The sequence below is a fragment of the Lytechinus pictus genome, chromosome 6, assembly GCF_037042905.1.
Source record: "Lytechinus pictus isolate F3 Inbred chromosome 6, Lp3.0, whole genome shotgun sequence".
In the NCBI taxonomy this organism is placed as follows: Eukaryota; Metazoa; Echinodermata; class Echinoidea; order Temnopleuroida; family Toxopneustidae; genus Lytechinus; species Lytechinus pictus.
Window position 1 is genome coordinate 21,039,493 of NC_087250.1, and position 21,275 is coordinate 21,060,767.

The following is a 21,275-nucleotide window of genomic DNA, read 5'->3' on the forward strand; positions in this document are numbered from 1 at the left end:
TGTAATATCGATGTGGCAGATATGGCAAGTTCCGACTCGGAGTCCTCGTATAAGACACAGTAGAAGTTCGGATCTATTCTAAGTTAGTTGAGCCACATGGCTGATTTGCTTGTTTGTTATGTTAAAACAGTAGTCGAGTACATTTTATTTAAGGCACTTGCCGGCCTAAAACGAACCTCGAATTTCAATTTCATTTTATTTTCCCAGCGTGTTTGTCCCATTGAAGACACCGTTAGAAAAAAAAAATCGCATCGAAATCCAAAATATCGCCAAAAATCCAAAACCCGAGTGATTTCGAACGCGACCCGAGTGATTTCGAATGCGCCCGCGACCCGAGTGGTTATCATAAGCCTTTGCTTGTGTGGTCAGTGCTCTGTCAGAGCAGCTTGAACGTTTGCTTGATCTGGGCTTTCGCGTTGTATAATCATGTTTATACATCTGAAATAAAACCCAAATGTGTACAGTAGCTTAGATTAACATGTTTTCTTCCAAGTAAGTGCAAAACGAATGCAAAGTTTATAAATTTATTAATAAGAAACAAGTTAAAGGAATAGTTTTTTATGTGTTTTATTGAATCAACGTAATAAAAAACATAAACAAAAAATAGCGATGACTTTAATAAACAATAATAATAATAACAATAATCAACAACAAAAATAAAACATGACATTAACATAATGCATGCAAAAAACAACAACTTATATCCATGTAAAGATATACGAATACATATTACAACCTAATATGATTACATCTTGAAATCTTGTCAACTTCTCTACGCTAAAAACCTAGTATGACATTGTTCTACAGACCATGACAAACGCAAAGTTTAATGAACATAATTAAAATTCCCATTTTCTTAGGGCTTCCTTTCTTAACAATACTGTACTCCAGGTTATTATTATAGGCAGTGTAAGTTTATTGTAGCTTTTAAAAGACGGTGATTTATTTTGGAATTCGCATGTATAAATATAATCAATGAAAGTCAGTGAGTGTAAATTGAGGAGGGCTGAACCATTCTTGGGGTCATTTGCAAACAGTGGTCCAAATTTCCTGCACAAACAGACAGACCATATTGTGATATGGTAATTGCAGTTGGATGAACCCAGTTTTGGTCACCTTCGTCGGGAAAGAAAAATATACTAGCAACATCTTAAAGTCACATGAAACTTCAAAAGCAATATGAGCATATCATTATTTTGCAGATTAAAAATATAGTTGAGTGATCATAATATAAATTTTCATTTCTGAAAATGAAAAACTAACTTGTTGGTCTTTTAGGCAATACTGTAATCCAGGTCCTTATTATTGACAATGTATGCTTTGTAATCTTCAAAGGATGTCACTTTACTTTGAAATTTGCATAGTAAATAAAATATTTAAGCAAAAGAAACAAATATGTAAGAAATTTATCGTTGTCAAAACCAAACTTTTTTTCAAAGACAGTAGGATCGAAAAAATGTTTTGTCATCTCTTTAAGAAGTTTAATAATCTCCTCCCAGACAGACTGAACCACAGGACACAAACAAATAATAATAATTAAAGGATTAGTTTGACACGGCGTCTAAGGAAAAGATGTGACTACGTGTGATTGAGAGAAGCAATATTTTACACTGCAACACTTCTACATTCGAGACCTATAGCAGCCTTTGTTTTGTGAGTCTTGTTCACACAGACATGACGTTGTTCGAACCGTTTGCTCTCCAGCAATTGCTTCAAGCACAAGCAATAGCTAGCCAAGCAAAATATCATGCTTCAGCATGTGCTTTATTTCATATGCATAACCGTTTGTTTTTGATTGAAGCCTTTTCTTGCCTTCAGATAGCAATTGATTGCGGTTTGAACAATAGCGACGTCACACTCGTGCGAACACGACTCATGGTTTCAAACCGCCTCGATCACAAGAATCCCCGTTAAATTACGAGAACTTTTTTAGGCTGAAAAATACCCATTAATTATTCCTGCATTCACACCGCCCTGAAACATACCCTTCGGGATAAGTTCCTGAAGTTACGAGCATGCGCAGTATGGTCTGATAAGCAGCAAGGCGCGAAATTCAAAAAATCACTAGCCCAGCAGCAACCCATGCACGGCGCCGCACCCAACGACACGCTGGGCTAAAAGTTCCCGTAATTTGCTTTCAGACCGCCAAAATAACCACGACCTTGGAAAAATCCCCGCGAAAGTTCTCGTAATTTCGCCAAGTACCTACTATTTATCGGGTATTTTCTTTCGGGGATATTACGCGTAGTTTGCTTTCACACCGCCAAAATACCTGGTATTTTCTGATCGGGGTAAATTTCCCGATCAGAGAATACCTGGAACTGGCGAACTTCGAGGCGGTCTGAAACCACCTAAATCCCTAAATTAGACCCCAAAATAGCCAATCTGGAATTAAATTATTGGAAATGGTTTTTCAACTGATTTGAGTAGGTATGGGTGTCAACATTTACCAAAAATTAAGTACCTAGAATGCACATTCACCTATAAAATTCAAGGTCAAAGCCTTTCAAAGGTGAATGACCCTTATTTACATTATATACTATACTGTATAATGGTATCTCTGAGATGATAAGGTAGAGGCTGGTGATCATGGTGTCAAAATGTACAGATTCAGACAAGAAGATAAAATATAATAAATTCAGGTACCTAGAATGGACATTCACCAATAAAATTCAAGGTCAAAGCTTTCCAAAGGTCAATAAACTTTTTACATTATAGGTACCATACAGTATAATGGTATCTCTGAGATGAAAAGGCACAGGTTGGTGATCATGGTGTCAAAATGCACAGATTCTGACCAGAAGATCAAATTAAATAAAATTAAGTACTTAGAATGCATATTCACCCATAAAATTTAAGGACAAAGGTCAGTGTCCTTTTTAACATAAGATAATGATCAGGGTATCTCTGGGATAAAACACCACAGGTTGGTGATCTTGTTGCCAAAATGCGAAGATTTGTACAAAAAGATCAACCAACAATTTGTGATCAAAACTTGGAGGTTTCATAATTTCAGACTGAAATAATGAAGGTCATTGAGAATGTATCTAGGGGTCAGAGGTCAATGAACTCTTTCCAAAATATCAGTGGAAATTAAGTTTTAAAAAAAGTTGATAACCAAATAACACTTCTTCATATATTGCGATGCATTGCCAAAAGTAATGAAAAAAAAATAAATGAAATCAAGTATGTAATTTGAAATGATTTTTATAGTAGCAGCATTTAATGCATCATGATATCTAAATCAAGGTTGTCGTGTCTTTTTCTCTCCAGCGATAGGGCAGTCACCTCAATACTATAATAAATACTATAAACTATATCTTCTGAAAATTAATAGGATAGGTCTAACTCTCATGTCACAGCTAGCATCATCTGAGAGCATTTCTACACAGCAGAGGGAAGATGATGATGAAAATGAAATGAAGGCCATCATTAGAGCTGCAGCTTCTGTCATAGTAAATGGCAGGTATCTCAACTTCAAGAAAGATGAATTCCCAATGATTCCCGTAATATTATTAATTACCTCTCATTGCAAGCTGCCAGAATCTCTCTAGATGCTAACGCTGCAGGACAAAACTTCATATCTGCTCTCTGCCGTTCGTCACCCATGATGCTATTTGGTCCAACACAAATTAGGCATATGATAATGAAATTCAAAATGAGATAATAGCTTACAAGTACACATCCATCGACCTAAAAAAAACTCCTGCAGCTCCACTTCCAGTTCTTGAGAATCAAGCTGTGCAACATATCAGTTATAATATATAGATCTATCCTAGTTAATAATATAGATCCTGGTCTGATATCCCTTTTACAGAACGTTAAGCCTTCATTAAATGTGCCAGATCAAAGTCCTGAAAATGTCAGAAGTTTTTCAAGAGTTTAAATACTATTTGCTGAAGTTGAGACACTTAATTTCATTTACTATGATAAAAGCTGCAGCTCTAATGATGGCCTTATTTCAATTCTTCATCATTGTCCATGGCTATATGAAAATGATGCTTGCCATAATAGTGAGGCCTATCCTTTCCATTTACAGATTAAGTTATGGTTTATAATATTGATTGTAGAATTTGAGGTTAGTGACCTATTGCTACAGAGAAATTAGTACCTTGATTTAGATTTATAAAATGCATAGCTAAATGCTGCTACTTTAGACAACTTCACCATTTCAAATTAAATCAAACATGATTTTTTTTTACACTTTTGGCAATGCATTACTAAAATCTATATCGAAAAGTGCTATTTGATCTCGATTTTACCTCGAACTTGTATTTTGACATCATCATTCGTCAAGGATTCAACTATTAAATTTGTGTTCATTTTATAATAATAATAATCAGCTTTTATGTAGCGCTTAATACATCGAAACGACGTGCCTAAGCGCTTTACAGATATATTATTATCCCGGTCATCGGATTCAATCAGTTATTCCCGCACACAATGTATGCACATCCTCCACTCCCTGGGGAGTATTCCAGTCAGTCGCCGATGAGGCGCACACAGTACTGGACAAGCTTCAATGACTTTCACATCATATTGGGTACCCATTTAGCGGTTCCATGACAATTGCTCCGCCGACAATTGCTACGCAAAATACGACAACTGCTCCGCCGACAATTGCTCCGGACAGTTGCTCCGCCGACAGTTGCTCCGTCGACACTTGCTCCGCCGATATTTGCTCCCTCGACACTTGTTCCGCCGATATTTGCTCCGCCGATATTTGCTCCACCGATATTTGCTCCGTCGACATCTGCTCCGCCGAAAATTGCTTCGCCGACAATTGCTCCGCCGATAGTTGCTCCGCCGACATCTGCTCCGACTATACGACAATTGCTCCGCGACAATTGCTCCGCCGATATTTGCTCCGCCGACATCTGCTCCGATTATACGACATTTGCTCCGCCGACAATTGCTCCGCCGATAGTTGCTCCGCCGACATCTGCTCCGATTATACGACATTTGCTCCGCCGATAATTGCTCCGCCGACATCTGCTCTGCCGAAAATTGCTCCGCGACAATTTCTCCGCCGATATCTGCTCCGTCGACATCTGCTCCGTCAATATTTGCTCCGCCGACATCTGCTCCGCCGAAAATGGCTCCGCCGTAAACTGCTCCGATAATGCTTGCATGATATATTACATGGCATACACAGGGGCCGCGGAACGGTTTTCAAAGTGGGGGGCTGCATGAGTCTAAAGTGGGGGGGCTGACCATGCTAAAAATCGCAATCATATGGTCATTTTTACGTTTTTGTACACGGTTTTGGAAAAAAAGTGGGGGGCTGAAGCCCCACGGTTCCGCGGCTCCTGAATTCTGATACATGCATATAGAAAGAAATAGAAAAAAGGGGTAAGCACAAAGGAGGGATAGATATTTGTTAATTCTTATTCATGGTGGGGGAGCATTTGTGTAAGTTTTATTACGTGCCTGGTGATTAGAATGAAAAAAAATACGCGTTTTCATGTAATTATTATAACAGTACAAAGAACTTAGATATACCCCATTCTTAGCGTCAAAATCGCTCTGGCGAAATATGCTCCGAAGTGGAGATATTTGCTCCAGGTGAAATTCAACGGTACCCCACCTTTTTTGTCGAAAACCTGTATTGTAGTAACGCAAAATGTTTACTGTCGGCAAATTTTGTCCCACACAAACATGACCAAGACATTCAGTAATTAAAAATTAATATTCAAGAAAATACCAACTTGTGAAACGCTACATGTCGTGTCACCTTCTCGCCACACCCCTCCAATCTGGTTTCCATATCCTCTCGTATACACAGTGCTCTGGTCTCCACATCCACATTTAATTTCATTTATTTAATTTTCAACAAAATATAAATCAAATAAATACAATCATAACAAGTCAACATCATAAAAAATATACCAAGGTCATAAAATCAACTTGAAAAAGACATGTTATAAGAAAGTTACATACAAAGTAATCATGTGTAAAGGATTTGTGATTTATAATTTGTGAAAATGGAGGATCCCACTTAAAAGCAAAGCTTGTATATTGTGGGGTCCTCAAAATATGACAAGCGAGAAATGAATTTATACATATAAATCAAAATATAAACCATGATTACCAACAGGAGACATCATTTAAAAAAAATATAAAAAAATAACCAAAATATACGAAAATTACGCAAAAAACTCAGGAACGAGAAACAGTATAGAAAGAAAGCGGATGAATGAGAGAGAGAGAGAGAAAGAGAGAGGAAAGGGGGGGGGTGAGGAATGAATGTCAGAACTGCATAATGAACTACAGGGAGAGGAGTGTAGACAAACAGAAGCAACGTAGCGCATGAGTGAAAAGGAACGGTGATTAAAGATAAAAATCTGTGATGATGTATTTTTTAGACGTGATTATAGGATTTCAGTAAGAAAGATTTTAACTTTCTTTTAAAAGTGTACAGAGAGGGGGAATTCTTTAAGTCGTTATGAAGGGAATTCCAAAATTTTGGGCCTTCATAAATGAAAGTATTTTTGGCTTTGAACGTCCTGAAAAGCGGTAAATGGAATTCATCTGATTGCCTAGTTGGGTATTTATGAATGCTCTCATTTTTATGAAATATGTCATAAAAACAATAGGTAAATCATTACTATTATATTGATACATAAACTGACCTAGTTGAAATTAATATAAATCCTTAATTTTAAAAAATCTTGTTTTCGAAAGGTAAATAATGAGAGCGTATTAGAGCATTGCAAATGATCCGGATAACCTTCTTTTGCAGTATAAAAATCTTTTCTATCAACGTTTGATGGGTATTACCCCAAATCAAGAGACCGCAATTCAGGTATGGCAAAATTAATGAGGAATAAAGCATAAATAATGAGGATTGTGGTAAAAGAAATTTCATTCTATTGATAACATCATGTCATATACACCGTAGGTTTTTAGATTATGATAATATATAATAGTGAGTTGCTTTTTTGTTTTATGTGGATCATGATTGTTTTCTTCACTGATAGAAAAAGGATACTTAATTTTTTTTTTATTCAAAAATAAAATCCATATGGTCCGCCAATAGTCGAATTATATTCATTCTGATGTTATAATGTAAGTAACAATTTGTTGTTGATGGGGGATATATATAATTTTACACGTAGTTTCAAAATAAAACAAATCAATCAAACAAGATTTTCTTCTATAAATGATATACCTTCATCTGTATATGGCCGCCTAAGAAGAAAATGAACAAGAAAGAAAATGAAACGGAAAGGGTGAAATGGTATATTATTTTCTGAATATTAAGTCAAACTCTTTTTAAAAAAATCGATTTCTGTATTGAAAATGTCAAAAAATTTGCTCGCTCGCTTCGCTCGCTCGTATCTTTTTAGAACTATTGTTCCATCAGCCATTTTTGGCTCATTATGCCACTGTGAGCGTCAGACCAGTAGGCCTATAAATAATCCCAGCTTGCATATCGCGCTATTTAGTAAGATACGGAACATGATCGTGTTTTTTTTTATATTCCGTTTTCATAACCTATGAAAAAAAAGTTTCAGCTTAGCTCCTCCATAATTTAATTGGCGAGATTCGTATCCTTTTGATTAATTTCTGGAACGGATATCAAAATATTTTGAAATATTAAAAAAATGAAAGGAAGGAGAATGAAATATAATACAAATAATACAACTACTACTAATAACAATGATAATAATAATAATAATGAAAATAGTAATGGTAATAATAATAATAATAATGATTATAATAATAATAATAACAATAATAATAATAATAACAATCATTTGGTTATCTATAATGCGCTTAAGACATGGTATGTATCTAAGCGCTTACATATTTATCACCCCGGTCATCATTTTAATCAGCTATTCCCGCACAAAACGTATGCACATCCTCCACTCCCTGGGGAGTAATCCAGCCTGTCACCGATTAGGCGCACATAATGCAGGACAAGCTACAATGACTTTCACATCTTACAATTTAGCACCTGGGTTGAGAATGGCAAAGTGTGGATTAACGACTTGCCAAAGGATGCGACACCAAGGTGGGATTCGAAAACACGACCGTTTAAGTACAAGCCAAGAGTCAGAACCGCTACACCACATCACGACGGTTCCACTTTAAACTTTAGTCTTTAGTTAGGACTAACCCTTTAAAGAAAAAAAAATCCGCTTTTAGCGGCTGATCGGCGAAAATGTGGATGAAAATGTTTTTTCCACCCGGCCCCCCAACCCTAGTGGCGAAAGCTTGGTCCACTCCTTAAATATGTCTCAAGTTCACGATCACAAAATGTCCCTTTTCTGAAATATATCAAAAATATTCAATTAGCGCATTGCGCTCTCACTATGAAATATCTCCCCCCCCCCCGAGATATGCTTCAATGTTTACAATTTTCCAGGTCAATAACAGCTCGCGCTTTGTGCTCGCATTATAAATTCAGTTTAATGCGTACCGGGTTTCATGAATTTGTAACTATATTATTACTGGTATATATATTATTGTCTTTTAAAAATAACATTATTTGTTTAGACGTAGTGAGAGAGATACATATATTCATTTATTAAAACATATTTATATTGTCGCTATTGCATAGAATAGAACAAAAATACAACCGAAGTCTAGTTTTATAGTAACTCACCAGTAGCGTAATGAGCCAACAACAACAATTGGAGGGGGCCAGACAAGGATTACATTTATTTTCCTTTCCTTTATTTATTTTTTTCATTGGTAGGGAGAATGGGGGGGGGGGGGGATCCGAGACCCCTAGCACGCCCCTCCCCCATCTGTACGCCAGTGATGATCATACTTTCGTTTGGAACAAATTGAAAGAAAAAAGATGCAAGGGTAGATAAGGCCCAAGATGTAAATAAAAATTATTGATAAAAATATCAATAATTATAATGCTGCTAAATATACAATAAATCAAGCGGTCATCAATGAAAATAAACAGCGTGACAGAACAAAACGAGAAAGAGAGAGAGCCCGTGCGAATGTATGGCGTATAAGTTGCTGGAAAGCAGAAGATATATTGTGTCCAGCATCCCCCCCCCCCAATTTCTCTCCCCGCTCAAGACCGGAGTGAAACCAATGATAATAATATATAAACAAAAATCCAGATTCACAATTTCAATGGGGAGTGTGTCATTCCCCTTCTCCGTTACAATTTGTCAAGTGGCAGCGGCAGGGAGAACGATTTGTTTTGTTTTTTTAAGCAGAAAGCTGTGATGATAGGGGGAGAATGAAATAAATAAAATATTAACGAATAACAAGAAAAAAAAAACCAACATAACAATTTGTATCAGGATGAATATCTTATCATTTCAAACATAGACCAACTTGGAGAAATAAGATGTTCATGCAATTATCACGGAGCAATTGTCGTATAATCGGAGCAGAAGTCGGCGGAGCAATTATCGGCGGAGCAATTTTCGGCGGAGCAGATGTCGACGGAGCAAATGTCGGCGGAGCAAATATCGGTGGAGCAAATATCGGCGGAGCAGATGTCGGCGGAGCAGATATCGGCGGAGCAAGTGTCGACGGAGCAACTGTCGGCGGAGCAACTGTCCGGAGCAATTGTCGGCGGAGCAGTTGTCGTATTTTGCGTAGCAATTGTCGGCGGAGCAGATGTCGGCGGAGCAATTGTCGGGTCACCCATTTAGCACCTGGGTCGAGGGTGGCAAAGTGTGGATTAACGCCTTGCCAAAGGACGCCAGACCGCGATGGGATTCGAACACACGTGACGACCCTCTCTTTACAAGGCGAGAGTCTGAACCACTACACCACGGCTCCTCCATTTTCCATGCAGGTCAGTCTGTTTCCCATCAGAATCACTATATACATGCCACAATTAAGTTATCGACCTATTTACTTAAATTCCCTGACGTTATTGACATGGTTGATTGACCTCTAGCCCCTACATATATTTTACATGGCCATTATTTATCCTTATTTCAGAGTGAAATTATTAAACATCCAAGTTTTCATTACACATATTTACCTTTCTTTCTATTATTCACATATAAAATGTGAATATAATGGATTAATTTCTTTTTGGGGGAATCATGCATGGATATATAAATATTTACTATATTTTGACCTTTGACTTTGGATATCAAAGGTGAAGGATTATTCTTTATGATTATTTTGTGCCTTTTTATCTTCTTGCAAAAATTGTTTTTTGACACCAAAATCACCAACATGCAGTGTTTTATCTAGGAGATACCATTAAACGATATATATAGCCTATGTAAAAAAGTCAATGACCTTTGACCTTGAACTTTATTGATTATTATGCATTCTGGGTACTTAATCTAATTTCATTTGATCTTCCTGTATACCTCTGCATTTTGACACCAAGATCACCAAACTGCGTCTTTTCATCTCAGAGATACCGTATATGGTATATAATGCGAAAAAGGTAATTGACCTTTGAAAGGCTTTAACCTTGAATTTCATTGGTGAATGATCATTGTACGTACTTGATTTTATTTTATTTGATCTTCTTGTAAGAATATGTACATTTTGACAACAAGATCACCAACCTGTGCCTTTTCATCTCAGATATACCATTATACGTATATGTTATATAATGTGAAAAGGGTCATTGACCTTTGAAAGGTTTTGACCTTGAATTTCATGGGTGAATGAGCATTGTAGGTACTTGCTTTTATTTTATTTGATCTTCTTGTAAGAATCTGTGCATTTTGACACCATGATCACCAACCTGTAATATTTTATCTGGGAGATACCATGATACAGAATATTTAAAAAGGTCATTGACCTTTAACCTTGAAAAAAACTTTCCCCAACCCGTATTCCTCCTAACTTTTTTGGTAAATGTTGACACCAATATCTTCTCAAATCAGTCAAAAAAACATTTCCAATAATTTTATTCCAGATGGTTACTAATTACGGGATACTCAAAATACAGGGCTCAAACACAACGGTTTGACAGAGCAAATTACCGCTTCTTTCCTATAACATCTCTTCCTCAGACGTGGTGTCAAACTAACTTGTTTCTTTTTGATAAATTTATATATTTGGCATTTGATTTGCACTTTTTAGATTTATTAGGAAGAAAAATTGTACATGTAGGCTACTGTACACCTTGGGGTTCTCACTTGCATAAAAATGACAAAAAAAATCGCAAACGCCCTGATCAAGTAAACGCTCAAGCTGCTCTGACGGAGCTTGAAAAAAAAAACGCACGAGCGAAATGTTCCCTTTATGCATAAAATTTTTAGCAATGACTTAATCGTGAAGCAAATGCTAGCAGGCAGTTAGTCATTGCTTGAGCTTACTAGCAAAAGCATTTGCTTGCTAATTTTTATACATACAGAATCAAGCAAAGCCTAGCAAAAGCAATTGCTACTGTGACGAGATAATAATACATGTTTAAGTCTGGAGTACAGACTAGAAAAAAGGATATCGCTATGTGAACAACGGACTTGTGAATCTGAATCGTCATGTGTACATTTTGTATATAAACTGTTTTAAACGATTTGACATGGCGTGGCTTGTTGCTTATTCATGAGTGCATGTCTGAATGGAGATTCAGGAGGTTTACGTTGGAGTTTGTCCAGGACAGGTAACAATAAGAGCTTGTCAGGACCAGCAAACGTAACAGTGGGGGCTTGTCCGTGAGTCAATCCTCCGCCTAACAGTGGGGGCTTGGTGAGAGTCGACCCAGAACTCTCGGCGTAAGTTGTATCGAAGTACCGTATAACGTATAATGCTAGCGCCGGCAAAGTCGCATGAACGTATTATCGATGCGTGCAATCGTATTCAACGTGAGGATTGTCATTAGACATTTGCATGGGTGTGTGGATATCTCTGTCAGTGTGTTGTGTATGACGCTGTGTGGTGGCGCACAAGGTTGAGTATGGCGTGCCGTTTGTTCCATGAGGCACTTCCATGTATTTCAGTGTGTCTCGCTGTGCGATGTGTTTTGCTCACGTAGAGTTGAATGAAATTTGGGTTGATGATATTTCAACTGGTTAACCATTTTTTAAGGGTTGCTGTGTCGGTTGATGGAAACTGACAGTGTCGACTGGAGTCAAGTTGACAGTGTGGTTGGAAAAATTTTCAACTGGAGTGACCGAGTCAGGTTACCGTTTCTGTAGGTTGAGGTCATATCTACAGGGTCAGCCAGGTCAGGTTGACATTTTCTTATGTGGTTGATATAATTTTCAACTGTGATAACCATATTGGTTATTGTCTTGGCTAAGAATTAAAGGTTTTCTTTAGCTGTTTCTAGTCTTTTCAGCGTTAAAGATTAGGGGTCTTTTGTTGACCATGGCGGAATTTTCTTTGGACGATTTCGTTGATTCTCCCAGTGTTGAGAAGTTGCTGGTTCTGAAGAAGGTTCATCTCTTGGAGATTGCTCATCATTACCAGGTTGCTGAGGTAAGGAATACTTGGCGTAAATTAGAAATTCTGAAAGCTGTAATTCAGTGGTTAGTGGAAGAGGAAGATGTTCTGCCACTTGAAGCTTTATCTAAGGTTCCGATTGAGTCTGTGAATGTGGACTTGACAGAGAAATTGCGTTTGAAAGAGTTGGAACTAGAGATAGCGAAAGTTGAGCTTGAACGAGAACACGTAGTTTTGAGAAGGGAGCATGAGAATGCTAGAGAAAGAGAAGAAATTAGGCAAGTAAAGTCTGATTTTTATGTTGCGAAACATGTTCGAATGGTTCCCGTTTTTCAGGAGGGGGAGGAGATAGAGAAATATTTCCTTCACTTTGAAAAGGTAGCTGTTAGTTTGAGTTGGCCGCAAGAAAAATGGTCACACTTGTTACAATCTCAGTTGAAGGGTAAAGCTCGAGATGCTTATTCAGCTTTGTCAGTTGATGATGCGGGTCGTTATGACGTTGTTAAAGCAGCAGTGTTGCGTGCTTATGAGCTTGTACCGGAGGCGTACCGTCAACAATTTCGGAAAACACGCAAAGATGAGACCGAAACTCATCTTGAGTTTGCTAGGCGCAAACAACAGTTGTTTGATAGATGGAGTTCGTCACTCCATGCAGATAGCTTTGATAAGCTTAGAGAAATAATTCTTCTCGAAGAGTTTAAGCGTAGTGTGCATTTCGATGTTAGGTTGCATCTTGAAGAGCAGCAAATAGGAACGCTTAATGAAGCAGCGAAGCTTGCAGATGATTATGCGTTAACGCACAAAATCACAAACAAAAAATCAGATGAGACAAACAAATCTGGAAAGTGGAAAAACAAAAACAAAAATGGTGCTTCAGCACACAACAAGAAAGAAGTAAAACCACAATCTAAAGATGACGAGCAAGAAAAGAAATGCTATGCATGTCACAAGGTTGGTAATTTTAAAGCAAAGTGTCCTACACTTAAAGGAAAAACAAGTGAAACAAGTAATGCACATCCAAATGCATTTGTGAATAATTTGCTAAGTTCAGAGAGTAGGATTGAGCCAGTTAACTTAGAGAAAGTGAAAAAGCAATATGAACCGTTTGTTTCTGTAGGATATGTTTCCCTAGCTGGTCGTGTCGAAGCAAGGAAAGTGAAAGTGTTGCGTGATACTGGTGCTTCTCAGTCTTTGATCTTGGAGAGTGTGTTGCCTTTTGGTGAGAAATCTTGTGTTGGAGCTAGTGTTTTGCTCCAAGGAATAGGAGATGGCTTTGTAAAAGCACCCCTTCATGTGGTAGACTTGAAATCAGACCTTGTTTCTGGTAGTGTGGAAATGGCTGTGAGACAATCACTTCCGGTGGCAGATGTTTCCATCATTTTAGGGAATGATCTTGCTGGTGATAAAGTTGTGCCATGTCCAGTTGTGAGTGCTATTCCGTGTGAGAGTAGTAAAACAGAGCAGTTGGTTGCAGAATTTCCTACTGTGTTTCCGTCTTGTGCTGTAACTCGTTCGATGGCAAAGAAAGTAGAGTCTGAATCGAAGTCTAGTGAGCTAGATGAGGTTAACTTGGGAGATTCTTTCTTTTGTCGTTTGGTTGATGATGAATGTGAATCAAATGTGAATGAGGGTGCAGGATAAACTCAAAGTACAGAAGAGAAAAGTAAATGTGAACCAATGCCGATAAGTAAGAGTAAGTTGTTAGAGGAGCAACAAAAAGATCCTCAGTTAGTATCCATGTTTGAGAGAGCGATCTCTGAAGAGGAGGCATTGACCGTGCCTGTTTGTTATTATACGAAGTCAGGTGTTTTGATGAGAAAGTGGAGGCCGATAGATGTTCCTGCTGATGAAGTTTGGAAAGAGGTCCACCAGATTGTAGTTCCTTCTACTTATAGGCCGGAAATACTTAGTCTTGCTCATGAAGCACCACTTGCAGGTCACTTGGGAGTCTATAAGACTCGGGAGAAAATCCTTTCTCATTTCTTTTGGCCGGGTTTACAAAAGGATGTTGCAAACTATTGCAGAAATTGTCATGTATGTCAGGTAGTAGGTAAACCGAATCAGAAAATACCAGTCGCGCCATTAAAACCAGTGCCAGCGTTCGATGAACCGTTTGCAAGAATTATCATAGATTGCGTAGGTCCGCTTCCGAGGACAAAAGCGGGTAATGAATTCCTGTTTACCATTATGTGCGCAAGTACCAGGTATGTCGAAGCGATTCCACTTAGACGTATCACCGCAAACAATGTGAGCAAGGCGCTGATCAAGTTTTTCACGACTGTAGGATTACCGCGTACCGTTCAGTCTGATCAAGGATCAAACTTTATGTCGAAAGTCTTTAAGCAAGTGCTAGGGCAGTTAGGGATTGAACATGTAGTTTCTAGTGCATACCATCCTGAATCGCAAGGAGCACTTGAGAGATGTCATCAGACACTTAAGAACATGCTCAAATCATATTGTTTGGAGACAGAGAAACAATGGGATGAGGGAATTCCATTGTTGCTATTTGCTTTGAGAGAATCTGTTCAAGAATCTCTTGGTTTCAGCGCATTTCAGCTCGTGTATGGACATGAAGTCCGTGGACCCCTCAGGTTGTTGAGTGAAAGGTTGTTGTCAGATGAGGAAGATGTAAATATGTTGGACTACGTATCGTCTTTCCGTGAGAGATTGCATCGTGCTTGTGAAGTTGCTAGGAAGAATTTGTCTGATTCTCAGGAGAAAATGAAGTCTTGGTATGACAAGAAGTCCAAGGAAAGGAATTTCAAGGCAGGTGATGAAGTTTTGGTTTTGTTACCAGTAGTTGGTAATGCTTTGCAGGCTAGATTTTCTGGACCGTATACCATTATGAAGAAAGTTGGTGATGTTGACTATGTCGTCAAAACTCCAGATAGAAGAAAGAAAAAGCGTGTATGTCATGTGAATATGATAAAAGCTTATGTTCAAAGAGATGATGAAAAGAGAGCACAACCAGTGTTGAGTGCTGTAGAATCTGAGCTGAATGATGAAAGTGAAGAGATGTGTAAAATTGAGAGAGATGAACCATGTGTGAAATTGAAAAATTCAGAAGATCTAACACACATCAATGACAAACTAACCCACTTGTCTGAGAAGGAGAGGAGGGATGTGAAAGAGCTGTTGAATGAGTATCCGCAGATATTTGCAGATATCCCATCTCGTACTGATGTTGTTGAACATGATGTTGATGTGGGAGATACCGCCCCAATCAAGCAGGCACCTTATCGTGTTAACCCAGTAAAGATGAAGAATCTTGAAAAAGAAATAGAGTACATGCTGCAGAATGGCATCATCGAGCCAAGTAGCAGCGCATGGTCGTCACCATGCATCTTAGTTCCGAAACCGGATAAGTCGTATCGTTTCTGTACCGACTACAGAAAAGTCAATTCGAGTACAAAGACCGATTCTTTCCCGATACCGCGCGTAGATGATTGTATTGACCGTATAGGCAAGGCGAAGTATGTAAGCAAATTCGATCTGCTTAAAGGCTATTGGCAGATTCCGTTGACTAAGAGAGCGCAAGAAATCTCTGCATTTGCTACACCTCAAGGCCTATTCCATTACACTGTGATGCCATTCGGTATGAAAAATGCGCCGGCTACATTCCAAAGACTTGTGAATAGTCTTGTCTCTGGTCTTGAAGGCTGTGAAGCTTACATAGATGACTTGATTGTGTATAGTGAAGATTGGAAAGTTCATGTACAAAGAATCAGAGATTTGTTCAGGAGATTGTCTGATGCCAAATTGACAGTCAACTTGGCAAAGAGTGAGTTTGGAGGTGCTACTGTTAGTTTCTTGGGTCACGTTGTTGGTTCAGGTCATGTTCGACCACTCTCAGCGAAGGTAGAAGCTATTCTGGCGTTCCCGACTCCAACCAACCGGAAGGAACTGATGAGGTTTCTTGGCATGGCAGGCTACTACAGACGATTCTGCCATAACTTCTCTGATGTCGTCGCCCCGCTGACCAATCTACTACGGAAGGAGGTGAAGTTCATCTGGTCCAGTGACTGTCAGAGTGCTTTTGACAAAGTGAAAGCACTCCTATCTACCAATCCTGTACTGGTGGCTCCAGATTTTAGTCAGCCATTCTCTCTGATGGTTGACGCTAGTGATGTGGGTGCCGGAGCTGTTCTTACGCAGAAAGATGAACAGGGAACAGACAGGCCCAAGTTTTCGAGCAGTCAGAGAAATTATTCCACTGTGGAGAAGGAAACTTTGGCGTTAATCTTTGCACTGCAACACTTTGAAGTGTATGTGAGTGGATCTCAACATGCATTGGACATATGGACAGATCATAATCCTTTGACGTTTCTAAGTAAGATGAAAAACAAAAATCAAAGACTTACAAGGTGGAGTCTACTGCTCCAAGAGTACAACTTGAACATTAGACATCTACCGGGAAAAGACAACATTATTGCAGACACATTGTCGCGAGTGTAAACTGAATCCTTAACTTTGAACAATTTGATAACTTCGAATTCGTGTGAACTTTGAAGTCTGGACAATGGAAGTTTAACGTCGTGTGTATCAATGCGAAATTCGGACAATGAAAGTTTGATATCATCAATGTGATAAACAGTGAACGTTTGACATCGTGTTATGTCATCGTGACGTTTGAGCAGTGAACGTTTGACAGCGTGTTAATTCATCGTGACATTTGAACTGTGAACGTTCGATATTGTGTATAATCAAGGTGAAATTTGGAAACTGCACTTTCTGTGAACTGTGGAACTTGAAACTTATTTCATCATGTGAATTTATACCTAAATGCTTACTTGTCATCTCAATTTAATGGATACTCCGGAATGGACTCTATACCATGTTTGATTTGAAAGTGAACTGAACTTGTGTTTTTTCTGGATTTCTGGATGCCAACTGTGCTCATGTTTACACTATATCTTGGATCAAGTAATCTGAACCTACTGTGAATCTTCATAAACATTCAATGAACCCTAACTGAAGCGATGATGTTGAACTTCGTTGAACTGAAACTATAATTGGAAGAAGATATTGGAAATCAGAAGTTTGAACTTACATCTTGAATGATTTCTCATATTATTGACTTTTGGACTCAGTGAAGCAATGCTTTTTATATTGCTTTTCTCATCACACTTGGAAGTAATATCATGTATTTTTTATGTTGATTATTCATGTGAAATTTCTTATGACTATGTTTATTACGAACATACATGTATTTCAGAACATGCGTGTACCTTTTGATGAATAAGTTTTACTACATGCATGCGCTATCAATACATGTCTGTTTTACTCATTTCATTATACTATGTTTTATATTATGCTTTTCTTTTGCCAAAGTATGCGAAATTGCTGCACAAAAAGCGTGAAATTGAAAAAGGGCATTTCGATGTGTTTTAATAGATTAACTGTGTTTGGTTAAGCGCTATATTCATTGTGATAATGTTCGTTTATATTAACAAGCAAAATTTGAGTTGCGAACATACTTATTGCAATTTCTTTGAAAAATTATAAGCATGTTTTTAAGGAAGGGAGTGTGACGAGATAATAATACATGTTTAAGTCTGGAGTACAGACTAGAAAAAAGGATATCGCTATGTGAACAACGGACTTGTGAATCTGAATCGTCATGTGTACATTTTGTATATAAACTGTTTTAAACGATTTGACATGGCGTGGCTTGTTGCTTATTCATGAGTGCATGTCTGAATGGAGATTCAGGAGGTTTACGTTGGAGTTTGTCCAGGACAGGTAACAATAAGAGCTTGTCAGGACCAGCAAACGTAACACTACTTTATATGCATCTGACCCATTGTCCCCTTGTGTAAATAGTCTTTTATGAACAAAATAATAGTATTGATTGATTGCAGTTACATTGTTGCATTCTCTGTTTCTCGCAGTGGGTTCACGTGGTAACCACCTAAACTGGGTATGATTTGTTTTTAGACAAGCTAAACGGAATTATTAAAGGGAACTCAATTTTAAGAACGGGGGGGGGGGGGGGGGACTAAAGATAGGCTCATATAAACGATCAAAATTACAATTTCATTTTGTTTTCATTGTCAGACGAAAGCTTACAAATCATATTCTTTTTTTCTTATCTCATTTATGCTGTATATATATATAGAGTGTAGGTAATGTTTTATATAAATGACTTCAGCACTTTGATCTGATCAATCAAGTGTATATATTTTTTTTATTTAACCTCAGCTGACTGCATACTTATGTGAACCAAATCGATAGTTTAGTAAAACAATATTTCGAAATGTAATTAACTTTATATTGTCTATACGATCCTATTTGAGGAAAGGCTGAATATTCTAATGAAATTAATTTCAGACGTAATTATGATAGAATATTTAAACAGAATGGGGGGCATAAGTTATATGATAGCAACTACAATTTTGCACACGAAGTGCAAATCTGACGACCCAGCCGTGGTGGCGAAAACTTTCCACTAACACGATGTACAGCACAATTAGAATGAGTGATCTCGATATTTAAATGTGCATTATACTTTCCCATTACTTGTCAAGCTTATTAAAGCTTTCGTTGATCTTATTTTGTTTCTGTTTTTTAAGAGCTAACTTGCTATAGGGGTTTCATTCACCTTAAAAACCCACGTTTCCTCTAAGGCCACGACAGCGCCAGGACAATGCGCGGAATGCAGCATTTGCAACCCACGTCCCTACCGCAACCTGTCCGGCTGTCCGGACATTCCAAGGGGTGTCTGCGCGCTGTCCTTAACCCTTCATAAGGTTCGGGACATCAACATTTGTCCGCATCCGAATTTAGTCGAGAGTAAAATCTGGACACGGAAATTGAATTCCTGACACATTCGGGACCTTGTCCTGACGATGTCCCGATGATGTCCCACCCTTTTTAAACCCTTCCTCGTCTTCCGCAAACCCTCCGAAACCCATCCCCAATCAGGACAGCTTCAGGAAGCAGAGAAGCCAAGGGTTCAGGAACTTTCAGAAACGTGCAGACTGGAATAAGAAGGCAAGCGGAGTGATTCGGGAACACGCGGACAGGAATGAGAAGTCAAGCAGAACGTATCAGCAATGTGTGGATCCAATGCTAATATGTATGGAACGGGTACACAAGCAACAAAAGCCATTTGTGGTCAGTGCGCGAGAGTGGGGCAACGGGACATAATACAAGACAACAGCATCGCAAAACGTAGCGAAGAACAGGGTCAAGGTGCTTCATTAATATATCACTAAACAAACCAGAAACTGAATATTTCAAGCAGTGTTTTAAACAAATATCTCGCGTGCGCAAAGCGCGAGCTGATTTTTTCCTCTTGGGGGATAAGGGGGCTACAGACTTTAATGATGAACATTTCAAGGACCATCTAACTGGACAGAACATGCCAACGCGAAGCGCGTACTGGAATTTTATACTGATCCGAAAAGTGGACATTTTAAATATTAATGCGCGCAGATTTTTTTGTTTACCGAAAAAAAGATGTTTCAAGCAACGTTTTAATAATGAAGTAGATTATTTCAATTCAGGAGATCGCACCTCAAGTAGGTTGCGTGAAACTCCGAGTTGCAATTAAATTTGATGAACCTCCAGTCAACCTTGTGAACTTATATTTATTTATTATTCAAAGCTCTCATGTGAAGGACATCGAGCACTCTATACAAGGATAGCATTTTCGAAGAATATATGTATATATATATAGTGTGTATCAAAAACAAATTTACACTTTGAAAAAGCCCTGGGAATTAAGAAATACACATAATGTGGGTAATTTTTTCACATATAATCTTGGGTTTGGGTCTCATCTATGCAATGAAAGTAAAAGTTTTGACAGAATGTTACACTTGAGTGAGCACTGTCCTTTTTTGTAAAGCTCGCAGAAATCTGTTTGCGCAGAAATGCTCGTTTTCACGCTGTGTCAAGGGGAAAGAGCGAAATGAAACTTACCGTACGAAACGTTTCTCATACACTTCCCTTGCACTTTTAGTCGATTGAAACAATGTAACAATTTTGCCACCAAAATTTAAACTTCAACACTTAGTAAGCACAACCTATTACCCTTTTTGGGCCAGCTGGATCTGAGGACATAACTGAATCCGAACAAAACGTTATATCAGACATCTCTAGCACTTTTTCAATAAGTTGTTATCATTTAAAGTGGGTTTACATTTCATTTTTCATTTAATACTTGTTTCTCCACACTTTTTCCAAGCTTGACAATGATTAACAAAATGAAAATCAAGCCTAAGCTTGTAAATCGAATTTCAGTATAAAGCAAATATCGTCACGATGGCTTCGGTGTGTGGAGGAGTGGGTTGGGGCGCAATGCACTCTTCGAAGTGTTTTGGGCAAGGAAACAAGTTAAAAAGGTAAAATATATCTTCAAATCAATTTTATTAGCTAAATTCCATGTGTTCTTCATGATTAAGGTCTACTTTTATTCGCATAACTATTTCAAAGTTCTACGCAAATAATTTTTCACTTACTTTTCAAAAGTAAGTGGTGCTCACTCAAGCGGAAATATTTTTCGACAGTTATATCGTCATTTACTTAAATGGATCTGTACCAATGTTAAAATGTAGACAAATCTTCAGGATAATTGAAATGTATGATTTTACAGGATTTTTCTAAGTGTAATTTTTTTTTTTATACGCACTGTATATATATATTCGCCATTGTCATCTTGCAGTCATGGCAACACGTCTTTAGATGCGTCTTTTACAGTGCGCTTCCTCCATCTTCAGCGCATTGATTTCTTTGAAAGGTGAGGTTCACAATCCGTATGCCCATGAACAGACGTGTTTTTCACGACTGTTTCAGAAACGGATTTAGAAACTTTTTTTTTTGTCACATCATGGGCACTGACGAAGAGTGTGACTTTACCTTTCATTTTTGAGAGCAGTGTTCTGTTTAAAATCTACGAATTCATTTAAACAGCATTTATTAAACCA